Source organism: Elephantulus edwardii, unplaced genomic scaffold, assembly GCF_000299155.1.
Source record: "Elephantulus edwardii isolate Elephantulus edwardi_28Jun2011 unplaced genomic scaffold, EleEdw1.0 scaffold00101, whole genome shotgun sequence".
NCBI classification, from domain to species: Eukaryota; Metazoa; Chordata; class Mammalia; order Macroscelidea; family Macroscelididae; genus Elephantulus; species Elephantulus edwardii.
The window spans coordinates 8,864,828-8,870,473 of NW_006399851.1; the positions used below are offsets into that span (position 1 = coordinate 8,864,828).

The window sequence follows — 5,646 nt, forward strand, 5'->3', positions numbered from 1 at the left end:
TCAATCTCTTCACCATCCATCCTGATGCTGAAAATTGGTCATATCAGGATTATACTATACTTAAATTTAGAGTGCTAGTAAAAACAACTGGTAGTTCTCAGTTTAATTAATGTTAATTCTGATTGAAAACTATCCTTAAAGAGAATTCATTTAAATCCTGGTATTGTGCTGTATTTCTAACATGTATAAAAATGAATGTCAACTATTTTCAGATCAAGTGCTATCAAAATTATTCCTTTTTAAGTTTTCATATGTTGTTGTTGTTGTTACATGCTGTTGAATCGCCTGCGACTCATAGCAATCCTATGTACAATAGCTCTAAACCCTGCTCTATCCTGTGCCAATCTCCCTGTCTCCAACATAACTACCCCCATTACCCCTGTCACTGAATCAATCCATCTCATAGAGGGTCTTCCTCTCCTGCGCTATCCCTCCACCCTCCCAAGCATGACGTCCCTCTCCAAGGACTGGTCCTTTCTTGCAACATATCCCAACTATGTCAGACGAAACTTCAGAATCCTTGCCTCCAAGGATTAGCCTGGTTTAATCCTCTCTAGGATGAATCTGTTTGTTTTCCTGGCAGTAAATGGTGTAGTCAATACTCTTCTCCAACACCACAGCTCAAAGACATCAATTCTCCTTCCATCATCCCTAGTCATTGTCCAGCTCTGATGCATAGAAATTGATTACAAAGACCATGGACTGTATCAGGTGCACCTCAGTCTCCAGACTGATATCACCGCTCTTCAGTACTCTGGAGAGGTTCCTAACAGTAGACTTTCTCATCGCAATATGTCTTTTAAATTCCTAGATGGTGGTGCCAAGAGTGTGCCAAGACTATGGAGCCAAGCAAACTAAAGCTGTGTACAATCTCAATCTCTTTATCATCCATCCTGATGCTGCTAATTGGTCCAGTGGTGAGATTCTTTGTCTTCTTGATATTGAGCCTCAATCCATATTGTAGGCTGTAGTCCCTGACACTCTGCAGCAAGTGCTTCCTCCTCAGTTTCAGCAAGCAGGGTTGTGTCATCTGCATAACACAGGTTGTTGATGAATCTTCCTCCAATCCTGATGTCACATTTCCCCTCACAGAGCCCAATTTATACAAAGTACACACAGTCATTGTACCAAAAGGAATTGGCAGACACAGAAGAATTTCATAAAACAACATATGAGTAAGAGCCTGTGGTGATGAAGGAGGAAGTTCAAGCTGCTTTGAAAGAACTGGCTAAAAATAAGGCCCCAGGAATAGATGATGTACCACTTGACATATTTCAACTAACAGATGCTGCCCTAGATGTGCTCACCAAGTTGTGTCAAGAAATCTGGAGGACAACCAGTTGGCCAACCGACTGAAGGGATCTTTATTTGTTCCCATTCCAATGAAATGTGATCCAACAGAGTGCGGAAGTTATCAAACAATATCATCAATATCCCATGCAAGCAAGATTCTGAAGATTATACAAAAAACAACTGGAACAGCACATCAACAGAGAATGGCCAGAAGTACAGGCTGGGTCATGCTGTTAGGGATATTATAGCTAATGTTAGATGGATCTTGGCTGAAAGCAGGGAGTACCAGAGGAATGTCTATCTGTGTTTCATTAATTATGAAAAGGCGTTTGACTATGTGGATCACAACAAACTGTGGATGACTCTGAGAAGTATGGGAATCCCAGAACACTTGATCGTGCTAATGTGAAACCTATACTTGGACCAGAACGCAGTTGTCAGAACAGAGCAAGGAAACAGTGCCTGGTTCAAAATAGTAAAATAAAATTAAATTTAAAAAACTGGGAAGGTTGTACTCCAGGGATATGTCCTATCTCTATACCTTTTCAATCTATAATGCAGAACAGATTATCCAGGAGGCTGGGCTCTATGAGGAGAAATTTTCATATAAACGTTTGAAAATTAAAGTGAAACCACCAAATTATATGAAAATTACAAACATGTTGCTGGTAAGCAAAATGACTTCCAAGTACTAATGTAGGTGTTTTAATCTAAGTATTTTGTCCACTGTTAGTGATAGCAACAAAAACCCAAAACCACTGCTATCAAGTAAATGTTGATTCATTGTGATCCTCCTTGTTAGGATTTCAAAGGCTGTAAATCTTTATAAAAGCAGACTGCCTTATCCTTCTACTCTAGAGCAGTTGGGTTCAAATCTCTCCCCTTCTGGTTAGCATTAAAAAAAAAAAGCCTTAACCACAGCACCACAAGAGCTCCTCTGTTAAAGATGCACTCACTCACTGTCTTTCTCCTGTAGAGGCACCGGTGGATTCCAACAATCAGAGATGAACAAACTTGGGGTTACAGATTACATACAGCACTAAAGCTCTCTTTAGTTAAGATTCAACATAAGAAAACAAAGGACAAGGATTACATGATCATCTTAACTGAAGCAGAAAAGACTTCTGACAAAATCAAACACCTCTTCCTGATTAAAATGTTCAACAAATATATACACAAAACCAGCAGGCAACATTATCTTCAATGGAGACAAACTAACGGCATCCCCCCTTATGGAATAGAGACCAAGCAAGGATGCCCACCATCACTATTTCTATTCATTATTGAATTGGAAGTCTTAGCTAAAGCAAAAAAGGCAAAAGAAGCAAACAGGAGGTATCCAAAGCAGCAAAAAGGTAGTAAAACTGTGACTATATGCAGACAATATGACAGTATACACAGAAAACCCCAAAGACTAAACAAAAAACTATTAGAACTAGTACACCAACTTAGTAGAGTAACAAGATGTAAGATCAAAATTTAAAAATCTACTAGATTTCTATACAAGAGAGAAAGAAAAAGAAACTACGAGCCTGTGTACAGCTGGTCAGCAGGAAGCCATGGTGAAAATGATCTTGAGCAGGATTTTGCTTGCAGAGGAAGATGAAAGATGGCCAACCTGAGAGTCGTGAGGAGCTTTCTGCCTCATAGCCTGCCCTTGGACAACCTTGGTTTCAGTCCTCATTCTACTACCTTTATTACTTTTTCAACTTTGAATGGGTTTGTTCATTTCTCTGAAAGCCCCTTCTCCATTTGTGGAAGGGAAAAATAATAATAATACCTACTTCGAGCTACAATTAGAACACTTGGCAAAGAAGAAGGGAGCAATGATGACAGTGCTACAGCCAGAAGTGCTGTTCCCAACTGCGGTCCCCAGTAAAGCACAAGGTCCAACCTCAGAAGAGCTCTGGGAGGAGGAGGGAGTAACACCAGGCCCCTTGGGAGAGCCGCCTGGTGTGTATGAGAAACTTTATCTAAGCCACTTTTCTCCATCTCCTCCTCCAGTACACGAGTAAGCAACACCTCAAAGCCTTTACCTTTGTAACTCCTAAGTTTGTTCTCTCTAGCTTTGTTCCCTTTTCTATATGTAACTTGAACAGTGAGTCTTGTTCCTGAACCTAAACCTTGAACCCGTTTCTAGAGATAAAAGGGAAATATATGTGCCAGCTAAGGAAGCAAAGCAGAACAGAGCCTCAGAGTTCAACCAACCATTCCCACTGGACTCGCTGAAAGGGAAGAAAACGTCATGAAACTATCTTCTAAATGATAAAGAAGGTATGCAGCTTCAACTGAAGACCAATAGTAAAGTGTTAAAGTGGACTCTTCTTCATTTCAATGCCTCTGTTCAGCATGAAGCAGTCAGAGAGTCTGCACCTCTATTCCTGAATGGGAAACTAACAAATAAAGAGAATCTCTTTGTAAAAAAAAAAATTTAAAAAGATTATCATTGGACTATGCTCACCATTACCCTGTCTTTTCTGGTCCCCACCAGATCTTTCTCATTTCCTTTACCAACTCCCTCCACCCACCAAATTGTGCTACCCTATGATTTCATTCCCACCCATCCTCACCCTTCTGCTTTTACTCCTTACCTGCTTGGATCCTCATGCATGTTTTTAACAATTAAAAAAAGAAAACAAGGAAAAAAACCTGGCATTTACAAAATCCAACCACAAAATGATACATTTAGTGGTAAGGGATTGTGCTGCCAATGCAAAAGTACATGGTTTGGATCCATTAGCAGCTCTGAGGGAGAAAGATGGAAAATCTCCCCCTGTGCAATTTATTGCCTCTGGAAACCCAATGGAAGGTCAGCTATGGATTGGTTCTGAATTGATGGCACATAACAACAACAAAGACATAAAAGACCTTTCTAAAGAAAAGCATCATGGTATTAGTACAGCAACAGGAATACAGACTAATGCAAGAGAAACAAGAACCCAGAAATCAACCCCATCTACCTAAAGTCAACTCTTTGACAAGACAAAAATCTAATAAATCAGGGAAATAACAGTCTCTAAAAATGGTGCTTGCAAAACTTGACATCTATCTGGAGAAAACCGAAACAAGATGCACATCTCACACCATACACAAAAACCAAAGGGCTATGGAGAGGATAAAAATGGATAAATGGGGCCTTCTAAAACCAAATCCTTGTTTGCATCCCAGCTCTCATTATTACCACTGAGCCAAAACAAATTGACAGCTTGACCATCCAGCAGGTTTTCAGGAGGCAGCAAATCAGATGGGAGGAGACTGCCCATCTTTTGCCTGTGGATCCAAAGCACCAGAGATATACCACTTTTGGGTTAGAAGTGTTACTCTCTACAGACAATGCCATCAGAAACATTAAAGCTGTAGGGCTTAAATGACCTGACTTCAAGGCTTAAGATAAACTGTGTAATCAAGAGAGTGTAGTATTGGCATTAGATCGAAAAAACAAATCTATGGAAAAGAATAAAAGAGGTTCCAAAAATAAACTCATACCATTATTTAATATTTTAAAAAGGTGTTACAAAACTAAAAGAGGAAGGAAAGTTATTTTAACAGTGTTAAAGCAATTTATATCTATATGAAACAAAATCCTTTAGTCTCTACCTCACATTATACACAAAAATAAATTTAAGATGAATCACAGTCCTAAATAAAAAAAAGTAAAACTATGTAACAGCTTCTAATAGAAAATATGTACAAACACTGGTGAAGTCTGAGTTGAAGATAAAACAAATTATTATATCACAGAAAGAAAGAATCAAGAAGCAAAGTGACAAATTCAGACTTCATCAAAACTGGATGGATGCCTCTGCTAACAAAGGACATAAGACACTCATTTTCTTTTTCTTTGTTTAAAGGGACAAAACAGCTGAACATTAAGATATTACATACAAGTGGTCAAGAAGCACACAAAATGTGTTCCACATCACTGAAACCACAATGAGATAGCACTGTATGTCTACCAAAATGTTAAAACTTAAGACTGAAAACATTAATGTTGACAAGTATTTGGAATAATAGGAACTCTTATAAACTGGTAGTGAGCATGTGAAGTGATACAATCCCTTTGGAGAAAAGAATGACAGTTTCTTGTAAGACTAAATAAACCCTATAACCAAACTCTTCCTGCTGTTTGAGTCAGAATTGGCTTTTACAGCACGAGATCACCTATTGTTCTCCTGTGCAGGTGCTGGTAGATTCAGATCTGCTGCCTTTAGGTTAGCAGCCCAAATCCTTTCAGACTAGGCCACCAGAGCTTCCTATGAACAACCAGGCCTAAAAATTTGATGACTTAAATATATCAATTTCTTGAAACTACTCTTAACCTAATAGAATCCTACTACACTGCCGTAGTGGTAA

The 5,646-nt window shown here is 38.9% G+C and overlaps 1 protein-coding gene across 1 annotated transcript in view; it reads right to left on the bottom strand.

Annotated features, from left to right (window-relative positions):
- The window catches only part of RANBP9 (RAN binding protein 9), a 148,763-nt gene that overhangs the window by 80,800 nt on the left and 62,317 nt on the right, over positions 1 to 5,646 (bottom strand). The gene's annotated exons all lie outside the window — the stretch shown is intronic.